We start from the raw sequence: 17,028 nt of genomic DNA on the forward strand, positions 1-17,028 counted from the left end.
CAGCTAATCCTGAGTGAATAAATGGCAATCTATCATCAAACCCTACAGATGGGACTAAACACCTCACAGATGTGGAGGTGCCGGATGACCGCACAGTTAAACACATATTCCACCTTTGCACTGCCTGTTTGTATATGGGAGCCACTGGATGAATGAGGTACCAAACAACTACAACATATCTGTGAGGGGACACATGAGAAAGGATCTTTGTCCTACAGTTCAAAGGTTCATTACTGTCCTTTGGTCAGAGACTGTTTGAAGACTGAATTACTTCCCAATTTCGATGGAGAGGTGAGATTGGTAGATTGCCTATTCCACATGCATATACAGATCAGGGACAGTCCATCATGTGCCACTTCATCAATGGAAAAATGTGTGAAAAGATATATGGTTGATTTCTCCCTTTTGTCAACAAATTACTTAACAGTAAGGTTATGAAGAAACTTTTTTATTCATTGCTGAGTGATCCTGAAGTTTAATGGATTGAGAATTAATGATGAGTGACTGACATGACTGACCAAATGGGTGATGATGAAAGTTATGTTGATTGCTCATCCTACAATTATTTAGGTGTGTAAGTGTTTGTGTGCGTGTGTGTGTGTGTATGTGTGTGTGTGTGTGTGTGTGTGTGTATGTGTGTGTGTGTGTGTGTGTGTGTGTGTGTGTGTGTGTGTATATATATATATATATATATATATATATATATATATATATATATACACACACACACATGCACAGGGAGAGAAGGAAACAGAGAGAGACAGATATGTGTGTATGTGTATATATATATATATATATATATATATATATATATATATATATATATGTGTGTGTGTGTGTGTGTGTGTATGTGTGTGTATGTGTATATATATATATATATATATATATATATGTATGTATATATATATGAGCATATGTAATTTAACCTAAAACTCAACTTATCTAAACACAATGTATCTAAACTCATTCATCTGAACCAGCAAAACTAAAAAAACCCTCAGACATATGTTTTTTTGCAGGGGACAAGCCCCTCTGCACATCCATGTGGAGCACTCTGCCACACCACTCCCTTAACTTATATATAACAACTCCATGGTTGCACTACAGTAGGAAAAATGAGAAAAACACTGGCAGTGCAGCACCAGCTCACATAATCCAACACACTATAGTAAAGTAAACTGCAATATACGTCTTCAGAAAAACTTATAACATGGATCAAAAAATCATTTCACAATAGACGAAACGTTTGTTCTATTTTTCTTTTGCTCTTTGCTAGTTTAAATGAAATGAGTTTAGATAAGTTCTGTTCTATAAGCTGTAATTAGATAGGCTGAGTTTTAGATGAAACAATATATATGTGTATACACTGTATTTCCCTGAAAATAAGACCGGGTCTTATACTCTTTCCCCCGCCAAAATACACATTAGGGCTTATTATCAGGGGATGCCTTATTTACCCCCCCCCCATACAACAATCTACATTTATTCATTTATTCATGTACAAAAATCAACATTTATTGATGTACACAAATTGACATTTATTTGGTACTTTTCTGTTATTGGACAACAGTTCTAAGTGCTTTAACAGTTGTTCCAACAAATAACGCCAGTCTGTGTAAAATCCCAAAATACTTTACTTGTTAGCGCTTTCATGCAATACATTGAATGCACTTCTTCAGACAAAGTGTTAATCACAAAGACATACGTATATATACATATACTCAAATAAGTAACCAATTACAATCAGCCCTACATAATTAATTACTTGATCCAAATTAATCAATTAAATATACTTGATTAAAAGCATTTAAGAAAGCACCTTCTTTGAAAACTTTACTAGAACTCCCTATTAAAGAATACAGAGTGAATAAAGGTATGCACAAATGTGGTCATTGTAACTACTGCAAGTTTATTAAAACTGGTGCTACCTTCTCAATTAGAGGAGTAAAATACTATGTTAACGATAAATGTGACTGTCAAAGTCAAGGTGTAGTTTATCTTGCAACCTGCAAAATATGCTCTGTATTTTACTTGGGCAAAACGGAACGCCAGCTTAAGCAACGTATATATGAGCATATGTATGCTATTTCTAAAGGCATGGCTTCGAACGCTCTGGCAAAACATGTTATTGACAACAAAACACATAGTTTTTTGTTCACTGTAGTTCAGAAAATCAATAAAAACCCAAGAGGGGGACCATGGCATCTAAAACTGGAAGAGTACGAGTTGCTGTGGCAACTAAAAACCAATGCCTATGTATATCCGGGAATAAACGAGATGTGTTCCATTAAATGTCTTCTTAAATTAAAAGCCCTTGATAGGTAAAGATTCACCTGATGGAAATACAATAGTCTGGATATTTAATAATTATTATTTCATTATTTGGTATTTGTTTAGGCATTTTAATGTATCAATTTTTTATTAGGTAAAGTTCGTAATTTGATCATTCGCTGGGTTAACATGTTATATTAAGTTATAACAAGCTTTATAAATTTTATGGAATTAATTAAGACCTATAAAATTGTTATTAGAGTTTTGAGTTTGTTTTTTCTCTATTCAAGATGTATTTGTGGTTGCTTTTAATCAAGTATATTTAATTGATTAATTTGGATCAAGTAATTAATTATGTAGGGCTGATTGTAATTGGTTACTTATTTGAGTATATGTATATATACGTATGTCTTTGTGATTAACACTTTGTCTGAAGAAGTGCATTCAATGTATTGCATGAAAGCGCTAACAAGTAAAGTATTTTGGGATTTTACACAGACTGGCGTTATTTGTTGGAACCACTTTCTTTTGTTGTTTTTCGGTTTGTTTGAGTTTTTAATTTTTCATGCTTTAACAGTTGTGTGAGAATTCTACATAAACAGTGCAACAAACATTTTGACTTCAGAACATCTACACCTTGGCTTTCACAGTGCAATATTTCATGCTTAACAGAAAGTGCAGAAAAATCTCAGTACATGTGTATTGGAGGAGGGGAATAAAACTGAAAGCAGAAGCAATCCATTCTGTTGCCCCAATAAAGGAGAAGTTATTCAAATACAGTTATGTCATCTTCTTCTGGAACATTGTCATAAGTCTCCAGCCTCTGAATGCTGGCCTGAATTTCTTGTGACTCCATTTTCTGTAGAACCATTGGCCCCGGGCTGTCATGCCTAACAATAAGAGCTCTCCTTAAATGAGCACTGCTTGTCCAAGTAGCCTGTTCGTAGTGCATTGGCAACAAAGCTGTCAGTGATTTTATCCCATGACTTTCCCACCCAAGTCATGACCTCTTGCAGGCTAGGCGTCACAAAGTTTCCATGCTGATTTCTCTCCATTCTATTTTCAATGTAGTCATTGAGTTCCATGCATAAATGATCCTTGAATTGCTTGTTTATTGCAATATCAAGAGTCTGGAGATAGGCAGTCATTCCTGCGAGAATCATTATTTGATCTATTCTTCTCCGTGCAAGGAATTTCTTCATGTCTTTAGCGGGGTGAGTGCTGGCTAAATCCCAGACTAGCAGACCTCTTTTGCCACCTCACAAAACAAGTGGCAGCATTACATCGACCCACTTCCTTATAACTGCTTGTGTACACCAGGCTTTTTCAGTTTCAAGAATGTAAATGCCTGAAACACATTCAATCTTATCTTTCTTGCCCTTACTAATGATTAGAGGTGGGGTTTTCTTTCCATCTAGACGAATTGCCGAAATACAGGTAACATGTGCACTTTCGTAAACAGTGGAGGGAATGTAGATTTGACGAGGCACCCCTTTGATCAATTGTTGTTTGAGATCCTTGGCCCATGAACACAGCAGTTTCATCCATAGCGATCATGTTGGAGAGTTGATATTTAGAAAAGTCGATGCCATCAGCAAATGACTTGAACGCAAGTGCACATTTAATAACTTCAGCATCTTCCAGCTTGAACAGTGTTGTTGATCTTCTTAGAGACAGTTCATATCACTGAAGGAAACCATCCAGCCAATGTTGTGATGCTTTGAATTCTTCTGGGGATATTTCTAATTGTGGTGTTATTGCAAGGGCAAATGCTTGAATATCAGCCCTGCGCTCAACCAAAGCCTTTGCTCTACTGTTAGCAATCCGTTCACAGATGATTTCTTCCAACTCAGGAAATAATGGTTGCTGACCTGATCCACACTTGCACTTCTTAACATTTCCCTCGTTGGCCTGTTGATTGAGGTTATCATATGCTGCACGCCATTTTCGGAGCATTCGGAGATTTAACTTCTCTTTGGAGAAAGCTGTCAGATTCTTTCGCCAGGAGTCCTCCACGATTCCTTTCTTGTACTTGACGGAATAGCTCTTTCTTTTTGCACTCATCTTGTCTGGGGGGTTTAATTGAAGACATATGCGAGCGGAGTGGCAACACAAAATGGTAACGGTTAAGAAGACACAACCACAGACGTTTGTTATCAAGTACGCCCGCTTTACGCGCATTGTCTGTACTTTCACCAATCAAAGTACACCCGCCAGTGTTTATGGGCCAAGGATCTCAGCCGTCAAGTGTGAGTGATGATTAGGGTTACAGTAAGAATCATGGTATACTCCCAGGGAAAGAATCTTATGACTTTCTGCAAAGGGAAGAAGTTGGGTGTCCGAATGGTCCAAAAATGGCGAGTAGAGTACGATAACCTCAGTCAATGGGTGTCAATAATATTATTTCATAATTCAACACGTCCGTCATGTGTTGTTGACGATCTTAGCTGGGGCTTATTTTTGGGGTAGGGCTTATATCATGAGCCCCCTGGAAAACCATGCTAGGCATTATGCACTGGTTAGGTCTTATTTACTAAGAAATATAGTATGTAACCCGGGAAAAGAGCTCTTCCGCCTGGGTTGAAGTGGAAGCCATGAGGGGGTCCCTCCTGATGGAAGTCCTTAAGACGGCATCCCTGAAATATTGCAAAGTCCCCGGAGGTGCTCTGGATGGGACATCAGGGGCACATAGAAGTCCCGATGGGGGTCTGGCTGAGGCCTTGCAGCCCAGCAGAGTTCCAAAAGGCTGGAAAGGATCACTGGGAAACTCCCCTGAGAGGCTCAGAGGGCCCGGTTGACACATTATGATTTGGCAGCTTCCAGGAGTTATGTAACCTGGGAAAAGAGCAAAGAGCTCTCCCGCCTGTGTAGAAGTTGAAGCTATGAGGGGGTCCCTCCTGATCGAAGTCCTTAAGACAGTGTCTCCAAAATATCGCAAAGTCCCTGGAAGTGCTCTGGAAGGGAGATCAGGGGCACACAGAAGTCCTGATGAGGGTCTGGCGGAGGCCTCGTGGCCCAGCAGAGTTCCATGAGGCTGGGAAGGATTGGTGGGAAGCTCCCCTGACAGGCTCCGAGGGCATGGTTGACACATTATGATTTGGCAGCCTCCAGGAGTTATGTATCCTCAAAGCCATGAGGGGGACCTCCCGATGGAAGCCCTTAAGGGAGAGAGAGGTGGAAAATGGCTGGGCTGGGAGAGCTGCTGCCTGGATGAGGGGGTCTGGACCACGTCCCCCTCCGGGATGGAAGCCTGGAAGGGAGAGAGAGGCAGAAAGCAGCCAGATATAGAGCTATCCCACCTGGGTGAGAGGGTCTGGATTGTGCCCCCCAGTGGGACGGAAGTCCTCAACAGAGCATCTGGCAGAAGGCTGCGAGGCCAGGAGTGCTCCTGCCTGGTTGAGTGGGGTCAGGTGTTGACCCCACAATGGAAGTCCTCAAGGGAGCACCGGGCGGAGGGCTATGGGGCTCAGAGAGCTCCTACAGGGCAGGGGGAAGGCATCTGACCTTGGCCGGTAGCCGACAGTGGCCCAAAATATCACAAAGTCCCCGGATCCCCTCGGATGGGAAAGCAGGGAGGACATGGAAGCCCTGATGGGAGCATACCTGCCATGTTGAGGCTGAGGGGAGTTCCATGGGGCCAGCCAGGATTGGAGGGAAGCCCCCCCCAAGAGGCCCCAAGGGCACAGGGAGAGGGCACGACTTGGCAGCCTTCAGGAGATCTGGGGGAAGAAGGGGACCATGGTGCTTTGGAGAGGAAAGGAGGAGGATGCAGAAGTCCTGATGAGAGTGGGCGGCCCTTGGTGGCTGAGCCAAATTCCACGGGGTCATCCAAGATTGGTGGGAGGTCCGCCTGAAAGTCTCTGAGGACATGGGGACACAGCACAGCTTGGCAGCCTGCAGGAGATATGTAACCCGGGAAAACAGCCCTCCCACCCAGGTAGAAGTGGAAGCCCAGAGGGGGTCCCTCCCCATGGAAGTCTGGTAAGGGGAGAGAGGCAGAAAGTGACCAGAGAGGGAGTTCTTCTGCCCATGTGAGAGGGTCTGGATCTCCCCCCCTCCAAGTGGAAGTCCTTAAGGGAGCCACTGGTGGAAGGCTGTGAGGCCAGGAGAGCTCCTGCCTGTGTGAGAGGGGGCAAGCAGAGCCCCTGTGATGAAAGTCCTAAAGGGAGCAACTGGTGGGAGTCTGTGGGACCCAGAGAGCTCCTGCTGGTCAGGGGGAAGGCATCTGACCTCACCTGGTATCCGACTGCATCTACGAAATATCGCAAAGTCTGCGGAACCCCTCTCTATGGGAAAGCAGGGAGGACATGGAAGCACCGATGGGAGCATACATGTCCCATTGAGTCTGAGGGGAGTTCTGCGGGGCCAGCCAGGATCAGAGGGAAGCCCCCTGAGAGGCCCCCAAGGGCACGGGTACAGGGCATGACTTGGCAGCCTTCAGAAGATCTGTGGGAAGACAGGGACCATGGTGCTTTGGACCGGAAAGGAGGAGGAGGAGGTGGAAGTCCAGATGAGAGCGGGCCTGCACCTTGGTGGCTGAGGGGAGTTCCGTGGGGCTGGCTGGGATCGGAGGGAGGTCCCACTGAGAGGTTCCGAGGGCATGGGGACACGGCATGGTTTGGCAGCCTCCAGGAGTTAAGGATGAGGGAGTGTCCCATCAGAGTCCATGTCTGAGCCCTGGGTGATGTCTGCCCCTCGTACCGTATTTCCCCCAAAATAAGACTGGGTCTTATACTCTTTCCCTCGCTGAAATACGCATTAGGGCTTATTATCAGGGGATGCCTTATTTACCCCCCCATACAACAATCTACATTTATTCATTTATTCATGTACAAAAATCAACATTTATTGATGTACACAAATTGACATTTATTTGATACTTTTCTGTTATTGGACAACAGTTCTAAGTAACGCATTAACAGTTGTGTGAGAATTCTACATAAACAGTGCAACAAACATTTTGACTTCAGAATATCTACACCTTGGCTTTCACAGTGCAATATTTCATGCTTAACAAAAAGTGCAGAAAAATCTCAGTACATGTGTATTGGAGGAGTGGAATAAAACTGAAAGCAGAAGCAACCCATTCTGTTGCCCCAATAAAGGAGAAGTTATTCAAATACAGTTATGTCATCTTCTTCTGGAACATTGTCATAAGTCTCCAACCTCTGAATTCTGGCCTGAATTTCTTGTGACTCCATTTCCTGTAGAACCATTGACCCCGGTCTGTCATGCCTAACAATAAGAGCTCTCCTTAAATGAGCACTGCTTGTCCAAGTAGCCTGTTCATAGTGCATTGGCAACATAGCTGTCAGTTATTTTATCCCATGACTTTCCCACCCAAGTCATGACCTCTTGCAGGCTAGGCTTCACAAAGTTTCCATGCTGATTTCTCTCCATTCTATTTTCAATGTAGTCATTGAGTTCCATGCACAAATGGTCCTTGAATTGCTTGTTTATTGCAATATCAAGAGTCTGGAGATAGGCAGTCATTCCTGCGAGAATCATTATTTGATCTATTCTTCTCCGTGCAAGGAATTTCTTCATGTCTTTAGCGGGGTGAGTGCTGGCTGAATCCCAGACTAGCAGACCTCTTTCGCCACCTCACAAAACAAGTGGCAGCATTACATCAACCCACTTCCTTATAACTGCTTGTGTACACCAGGCTTTTTTAGTTTAAAGAATGTAAATGCCTGAAACACGTTCAATCTTATCTTTCTTGCCCTTACTAATGATTAGAGGTGGGGTTTTCTTTCCATCTAGACGAATTGCCGAAATACAGGTAACACGTGCACTTTCGTAAATAGTGGAGGGAATGTAGATTTGACGAGGCACCCCCTTGATCAATTGTTGTTTGAGATCCTTGGCCCATAAACACTGCAGTTTCATCCATAGCTATCATGTTGGAGAATTGATATTTAGAAAAGTCGCTGCCATCAGCAAAGGACTTGAACGCAAGTGCACATTTAATAACTTCAGCATCTGCCAGCTTGAACAGTGTTGTTGATCTTCTTAGAGACAGTTCATATCACTGAAGGAAACCATCCAGCCAATGTTGTGATGCTTTGAATTCTTCTGGGGATATTTCTAATTGTGGTGTTATTGCAAGGGCAAATGCTTGAATATCAGCCCTGCGCTAAGCCAAAGCCTTTGCTCTACTGTTAGCAATCCATTCACAGATTATTTCTTCCAACTCAGGAAATAATGGTTGCTGACCTGATCCACACTTGCACTTCTTAACATTTCCTTCATCTGCCTGTTGATTGAGGTTATCGTATGCTGCACGCCATTTTCGGAGCATTCGGAGATTTAACTTCTCTTTGGAGAAAGCTGTCAGATTCTTTCGCCAGGAGTCCTCCACGATTCCTTTCTTGTACTTGACAGAATAGCTCTTTCTTTTTGCACTCATCTTGTCTGGGGGGGGTTAATTGAAGACTTACGCATGCGGAGTGGCAACACAAAATGGTAACGGTTAAGAAGACACAACCACAGACGTTCGTTATCAAGTACACCCGCTTTACGCGCATTGTCTGTACTTTGACCAATCAAAGTACACCCGCCAGTGTTTATGGGTCAAGGATCTCAGCCGTCAAGTGTGAGTGATGATTAGGGTTAAAGTAAGAATCATGGTAGACTCCCAGGGAAAGAATCTTATGTCTTTCTGCAAAGGGAAGAAGTTGGGTGTCCGAATGGTCCAAAAATGGCGAGTAGAGTATGATAACCTCAGTCAACGGGTGTCAATAATATTATTTCATAATTCAACACGTCCGTCATGTGTTGTTGACGATCTTAGCTGGGGCTTATTTTTGGGGTAGGGCTTATATCATGACCCCCCTGGAAAACCATGCTAGGCATTATGCTCTGGTTAGGACTTATTTACTAAGAAATATGGTATGTAACCCAGGAAAAGAGCTCTTCCACCTGGGTTGAAGTGGAAGACATGAGGGGGACCCTCCCGATGGAAGTCCTTAAGATGGCATCCCTGAAATATCGCAAAGTCCCCGGAGGTGCTCTGGATGGGAGATCACGGGCACATGGAAGTCCCGATGGAGGTCTGGCTGAGGCTTTGCAGCCCAGCAGAGTTCCACGAGGCTGGGAAGGATCACTGGGAAACTCCTCTGAGAGGCTCCGCGGGCCCGGTTGACACATTATGATTTGGCAGCTTCCAGGAGTTATGTAACCTGGGAATAGAACAAAGAGCTCTCCCGCCTGTGTAGAAGTTGAAGCTATGAGGGGTTCCCTCCCGATCGAAGTCCTTAAGACAGTGTCTCCAAAATATCGCAAAGTCCCTTGAAGTGCTCTGGAAGGGAGATCAGGGGCACACAGAAGTCCTGATGAGGGTCTGGCTGAGGCCTCGTGGACCAGCAGAGTTCCACGAGGCTGGGAAGGATTGGTGGGAAGCTCCCCTGACAGGCTCCGAGGGCATGGTTGACACATTATGATTTGGCAGCCTCCAGGAGTTATGTACCCTGGGAAAAGAGCAAAGAGCTCTCCCATCTGTGTAGAAGTTGAAACCATGAGGGGGACCTCCCGATGGATGCCCTTAAGGGAGAGAGAGGTGGAAAATGGCTGGGCTGGGAGAGCTGCTGCCTGGATGAGGGGGTCTGGACCACGTCCCCCTCCGGGATGGAAGCCTGGAAGGGGGAGAAAGGCAGAAAGCAGCCAGATATAGAGCGATCCCACTTGGGTGAGAGGGTCTGGATTGTGCCCCCCAGTGGGATGGAAGTCCTCAAGAGAGCATCTGGCAGAAGGCTGCGAGGCCAGGAGTGCTCCTGCCTGGTTGAGTGGGGTCAGGCGTTGACCCCACGATGGAAGTTCTTAAGGGAGTACCGGGTGGAGGGCTATGGGGCTCAGAGAGCTCCTACAGGGCAGGGGGAAGGCATCTGACCTTGGCCGGTAGCCGACAGTGGCCCAAAATATCGCAAAGTCCCCGTTTCCCCTCGGATGGGAAAGCAGGGGGGACATGGAAGCCCTGATGGGAGCATACCTGCCCTGTTGAGGCTGAGGGGAGTTCCGCAGGGTCGGCCAGGATTGGAGGGAACCCCCCCAAGAGACCCCGAGGGCACAGGGAGAGGGCACGACTTGGTAGCCTTCAGGAGATCTGGGTGAAGAAGGGGACCATGGTGCTTTGGAGAGGAAAGGAGGAGAATGCAGAAGTCCCGATGAGAGTGGGCCTGCCCTCGGCGGCTGAGCCGAGTTCCACGGGGCCATCCAAGATTGGTGGGAGGTCCCTCTGAGAGTCTCTGAGGGCATGGGGACACGGCACAGCTTGGCAGCCTCCAGGAGATATGTAACCCGGGAAAAGAGCCCTCCCACCCAGGTAGAAGTGGAAACCCAGAGGGGGTTCCTCCCCATGGAAGTCTGGTAAGGGGAGAGAGGCAGAAAGTGACCAGAGAGGGAGTGCTTCTGCCCATTTGAGAGGGTCTGGATCTCCCCCCCCTCTAAGTGGAAGTCCTTAAGGGAGCCACTGGTGGAAGGCTGCGAGGCCAGGAGAGCTCCTGCCTGTATGAGAGGGGGCAAGCAGAGCCCCTGTGATGAAAGTCCTAAAGGGAGCAACTGGTGGGAGTCTGTGGGACCCAGAGAGCTCCTGCTGGTCAGGGGGTAGGCATCTGACCTCACCTGGTACCCGACTGCATCCATGAAATATCGCAAAGTCTGTGGAACCCCTCTCTATGGGAAAGCAGGGAGGACATGGAAGCACCAATGGGAGCATACATGCCCCATTGAGTCTGAGGGGAGTTCTGCGGGGCCAGCCAGGATCAGAGGGAAGCCCCCTGATAGGCCCCCAAGGGCACGGGTACAAGGTATGACTTGGCAGCCTTCAGAAGATCTGGGGGAAGACAGGGACCATGGTGCTTTGGACCGGAAAGGAGGGGGAGGTGGAAGTCTAGATGAGTGCGGGCCTGCCCCTTGGTGGCTGAGGGGAGTTTCGTGGGGCTTGCTGGGATCGGAGGGAGGTCCCCCTGAGAGGTTCTGAGGGCATGGGGACACGGCACAGTTTGGCAGCCTCCAGGAGTTAAGGACGATGGGGTGTCCCATCAGAGTCCACGTCTGAGCCCCGGGTGATGTCTGCCACTCATACCGTATTTCCCCAAAAATAAGACTGGGTCTTATACTCTTTCCCTTGCCGAAATATGCATTAGGGCTTATTATCAGGGGATGCCTTATTTACCCCCCATACAACAATCTACATTTATTCATTTATTCATGTACACAAATTGACATTTATTCATGTACAAAAATCAACATTCATTCATGTATACAAATTGACATTTATTTGGTACTTTTCTATTATTGGACAACAGTTCTAAGTAAGGTGTTAACAGTTGTGTGAGAATTCTACATAAACAATGTAACAAACATTTCAACTTCAGAATATCTACACCTTGGCTTTCACAGTGAAATATTTCATGCTTAACAGAAAGTGCAGAAAAATCTCAGTACATGTGTATTGGAGGAGGGGAATAAAACTGAAAGCAGAAGCAATCCATTCTGTTGCCCTGATAATGGAAAAGTTATTCAAATACAGTCATATCATCTTCTTCTGAAACATTGTCATAAGTCTCCAACCCCTGAATTCCAGCCTGAATTTCTTGTGACTCCATTTCCTGTAGAACCATTGGCCCAAATCTGTCATGCCTAGCAACAGAGCTCTCCTTAAATGAGCACTGCTTGTCCAAGTAGCCTGCTCATAGTGCATTGGCAACACAGCTGTCAGTGATTTTATCCCATGAATTTTTCACCCAAATCATGACCTCTTGTAGGCTAGGCTTCACAAAGTTTCCATGCTGATTTCTCTCCATTCTATTTTCAATGTAGTCATTGAGTTCCATGCACAAATGGCCCTTGAATAGTTTGTTTATTACAATATCAAGAGTCTGGAGATAAGCAGTCATTCCTGCGGGAATCATTATTTGATCTATTCTTCTCCGTGCAAGGAATTTCTTCATGTCTTTAGGTCAGTGAGTGCCGGCTTAATCCCAGACTAGCAGACCTCTTTCGCCAGCTCACAAAACAAGTGGCAGTATTACATTGACCCACTTCCTTATAACTGCTTGTGTACACCAGGCCACTCAATCACTTGCCAGTCACCTATCACCTAATAATTTCACTTTACCTATCTCTAACACAACTCCACCCCCTCCTTTTCTCTTCCAACCCATCCCTACAACATATATTCTTTCTCTTATCCAAAAACTTAAACCTTGCTCTCCTTCAGAAGATCAATTACCAGCTGAATATCTATAGAAATCAGCCAAATCCATAGCCTATCCCATTTCCATTCTGATTAACAGAACCATTAGTGAAGGACACATCCCTAGCATCTGGAAAGTCTACCACATTATCCCCCTTCATAAAGGTGGAAAATCTACTGATTTCTCCAACTACCGTCCCATAGCCCTACTTTCACCTTTGGCAAAACTAATGGAAAAATGCATCCATAAGCAACTGCTAGACCACCTAATCCAAAATAACTTACTTTCCAGCTGTCAACATGGTTTCAGACCATCCCACAGCACTACTACTGCCCTCCTTTCCTTTACTGACTGTATTAACAAAACCGAAATGCCAATATGCTCTCCTCAGCACTATTTATCGATCTGTCCAAGGCATTTGATATGGTTAATCACCAAATACTTATAAATATCCTCAAATCCCTCTCACTAGATACACTCACTATTAAATGGTTCCAATCCTATTTAGATAACAGACAACAGGCAGTACTTTGGCACAACACTCTATCTACCCACCTGCCCATTAACATTGGTGTCCCTCAAGGGTCCATATTAGGTCCTCTTCTTTTCTCCATATTTATCAATGACCTTCATCTAGCAATCCCCCAAGCTACATGTGTTCAGTACGCTGATGATTCTACACTTATATGTACAGCCACATCAACTTCTAAACTTCACTCCCTTACCCAAGAAGTATTTAATACAGTAGAACAATGGTTTACACAACATTGCCTTCTGTTGAACCCCAAAAAAACAAAACTCCTCCTTTTCAATCCTACTGTAAGACTGTCCCAATAGATTTCTCAGTAATATCCACAAATGGTACTCCCATATCACCTGACCCAACTACTAAACTACTTGGTATTACCATAGACAACAATCTTAACTTTGACACACATATCAACAATACGATAAAAACCGTCAATAAAAAGCTAGGCTCTCTCTACAGAATCAAACCATTCCTTTCACCAACAGTCAGAAAAACTATTGCTCACACCCATCTAATCTCTACACTCCTCTATGCCTCACCCATATTTACTAATTTATCTAAAAATAACCACGCCAAACTGGATATCTCCTACAATAACATTGCCAGGTTTGCTACTGGCAACCCATTCAGAACCCACCACTGCTATAATCTTAAGCAGCTTGGATGGCTAGAAATTCAGAATCTGCTTAAATTCCACCAACTAACCATTGCCCATAAGACTCTTTACCAACCTTCCAGTACTCCTATATTAACTAACCTCATCTATCCCTATAAGAATCTGAAATCCTTGTGCTCATCACACAAACTTCTTGTAAACACCTCTAAATCTAATAACAAGGCTGGGGACTCTCTTTTCAGCAACACTGTTGGAAAATCCTGGAACCTTCTCCCCAGTGAACTCTCTTCAGTTTCCTCCACATCTCTTTTCAAAAACAAACTGAAACTTTTCCTAAGAACACACTGGCTATGCCCCTGTACTAAACCTGACTGATCAGTTTTTCTACCTTTTCTACTCATAACAGGTACTGCCTACCCACTATTTCCCTATAACTAGCTCTACCTTCCTTCTTGCCACTTTACCTTTTTGCTATCCCTTACCCTTCTGTTCATGCACTAAGCTTACTCTTACTGTGGAAACTCTTTAATATATATAAAAGACACACTTATGCCTCTTTTATTTTAACTTTCTGTATTCTATCTGCAATCTGAACTGTACCTGCCTACTGCACTGCAAAGTATTTCTGTCCTCTCTGTAATTTTGTCCACTACCTGCCTTCGGCACTGTGATGTATTTCTGTCCTCTTTGATTTTTCCAGCCTAACTTCTAATACTCTCTGTAAATATAAAGGTTTTATTTTCCTGTTATCCCAGACCTATTTCTTCCCAGTCTATAGTATAATATTAGTCCTATTTTTAGTATTGTACTCAAATTTTTAAAATGGGAGGTACTTAGACCTCTATGATAATTTATGTATTAACCTGTAACAACATTGTTTGTAAAAATGTTTTATTTTGCTATTTTTTTTTCTGCATGGAGCTTATCTCCCCGGGCCTCTGCTGAAAATGGATATGTATCCAGTTGGACTAGCCCGGTCAACAAATGTAAAATAAAAATAAAAATTTTGGTTTCAAGAATGTAAATGCCTGAAACACGTTCAATCTTATCTTTCTTGCCCTTACTAATGATTAGAGGTGGGGTTTTCTTTCCATCTAGACGAATTGCCAAAATACAGGTAACACATGCATGCTCATAACCAGTGGAGGGAATGTAGATTTGACGAGGCACCCCTCTGATCAATTGTTGTTTGAGATCCTTGGCCCATAAACACTGGAGTTTCATCCATAGCAATAATGTTGGAGAGTTGATATTTAGAAAAGTCGATGCTATCAACAAAGGACTTGAATGCAAGTACACATTTAATAACTTCAGTATCTTCCAGCTTGAACAGTGTTATTGATCTTCTTAGAGACAGTTCATATCACTGAAGGAAGCAATCCAGCCAATGTTGTGATGCTTTGAATTCTTCTGGGAATATTTCTATCTGTGGTGCCATTGAAAGGGCAAATGACTGAATATCAGCCCTGCGCTCAACCAAAGTCTTTGCTCTCCTGTTAGCAATCCATTCACAGATGATGTCTTCCAGCTTAGGAAATAATGGTTGACAGCCTGATCCACACTTGCACTTCTTAGCATTTCCCTCGTTGGCCTGTTGACTGAGGTTATCATACTCTGCACACCATTTTTGGACCATTCAGAGATCTAACTTTTTCTTTTTGCAGAAAGTTGTTGGATTCTTTCCACGGGAGTCCTCCACGATTCCTTTCTTGTACTCGAAAGAATAGCTCTTTCTTTTTGCACTCATCTTGTCTGGGGGGGGGGTTAATTGAAGATTTACAAGACTGGAATGGCAACACAAAATGGCGTTGGTTAAGAAGACACAACCACAGATGTTCATTATCAAGTGCGAGTGCTTTATGCACGTTGTCTGTACTTTGACCAATCAAAGTACACCCGCCAGCGTTTATGGGCCAAAGATCTCAACCGTCAAGTGTGAGTGATGATTAGGGTTACAGTAAGAATTGTGGAGGACTCCCAAGGAAAGAATCTTACAACTTTCTGCAAAGGGAAGAAGTTGAGTGTCCGAATGGTCTGAAAATGGCGAGCAGAGTATGGTAGCCTCAGTCAATGGGTGTCAATAGTATTATTTTATAATTCAACACATCCGTCATGTGTTGTTGACGATCTTAACTGGGGCTTATTTTTGGGGTAGGGCTTATATCATGACCACCCTGGAAAACCATGATAGGCCTTATGCTCTGGTTAGGTCTTATTTATGAAGAAATATGGTGTGTGTGTGTGTGTGTGTGTGTGTGTGTGTGTGTGTGTGTGTGTGTGTATATATATATATATATATATATATGTGTGTGTGTGTGTGTGTGTGTGTGTGTGTAATATAGCTAGACGGATATACATCTGTAGTGTATTTACTCACAGACCACACAACGTACCATTTGTGGTATAGGTGCAAATTGAAAGTTACCTGAGAACACCGTTAAATATAGAGTTTCTCAGTATGAAGTACATGAAGGCCAACATACTGATGAGTTTGCTGAATATGAAGAGCAGAAATCTATCTCATGATTGCTTATTTATGATCACATCTGAGACGTTGTAAGGTGGGGCTTGTCTAACCTCCCATGCATACACGCTCCATTTATTACTGAACTTTATAATTATTGTATGCATCCTCTGCCCTCTTACCTGATCTAACTAATGCTGAGTTCCTTGATGGCCCCAGTGTGCTCTCTCAGATGCCATTACCAGTACTGTCTCTGATCCTTCATGGAAGTTTCTTGTGTGTCCAAATTTTTTTAGTAATGTTTTTTCTTTGCCAATAAGTTGCCTCATAATCCTGATTGCATTAGCAATGAAATAACATTAATTCAGCATATAACAAGTAGCTGGCACTGCAGGGGTAATGATGGTTATATTACTTCTGTTTTAGGCAACACTAGATATAATACCATGCCAGAAGAGTCCAAAGGAACATCAGGAACTGTGCTTCTAATGGGAACTCTGTATGAGAACTGAGAGTACAGGAAACTTCAGCAGATCACAAAGGACTGTATCGGTTTTGGGAATGGAGAAGGGGAACCCAGAAATGATAAGCTCAGTTGAATAATGAATTACTATGACTGTTATACACAAAAGACAATATCTGAATACTCTAGGCAGAATTAATAATGTTTTTATTACTGGCTATAACCCAGGTATATCCTGTGCAGTTACAGGGCATAATATAAACTGTGCAGGACTTTCAGCTAGGGCTATTTTTTTAGTTTGTGTACCCACCACTTTTTTCTTGCCTTCCTCTGTGCTGCCTTTTTGCTGGAAATGTAGTAATACGAAGGGATGATGCTTTGTTTCTTCAACATATTTTTTTCTGGAAATGGGTGGGTATTCTTGGACTTAAAAGTTTCTCTCATTTTTTTCATTGCAGCCACATTTTAGTGTGATGCCATATTTTGAAT

This window comes from Protopterus annectens, chromosome 2.part0 (genome assembly GCF_019279795.1).
Source record: "Protopterus annectens isolate FY-2018-M chromosome 2.part0, PAN1.0, whole genome shotgun sequence".
In the NCBI taxonomy this organism is placed as follows: Eukaryota; Metazoa; Chordata; order Ceratodontiformes; family Protopteridae; genus Protopterus; species Protopterus annectens.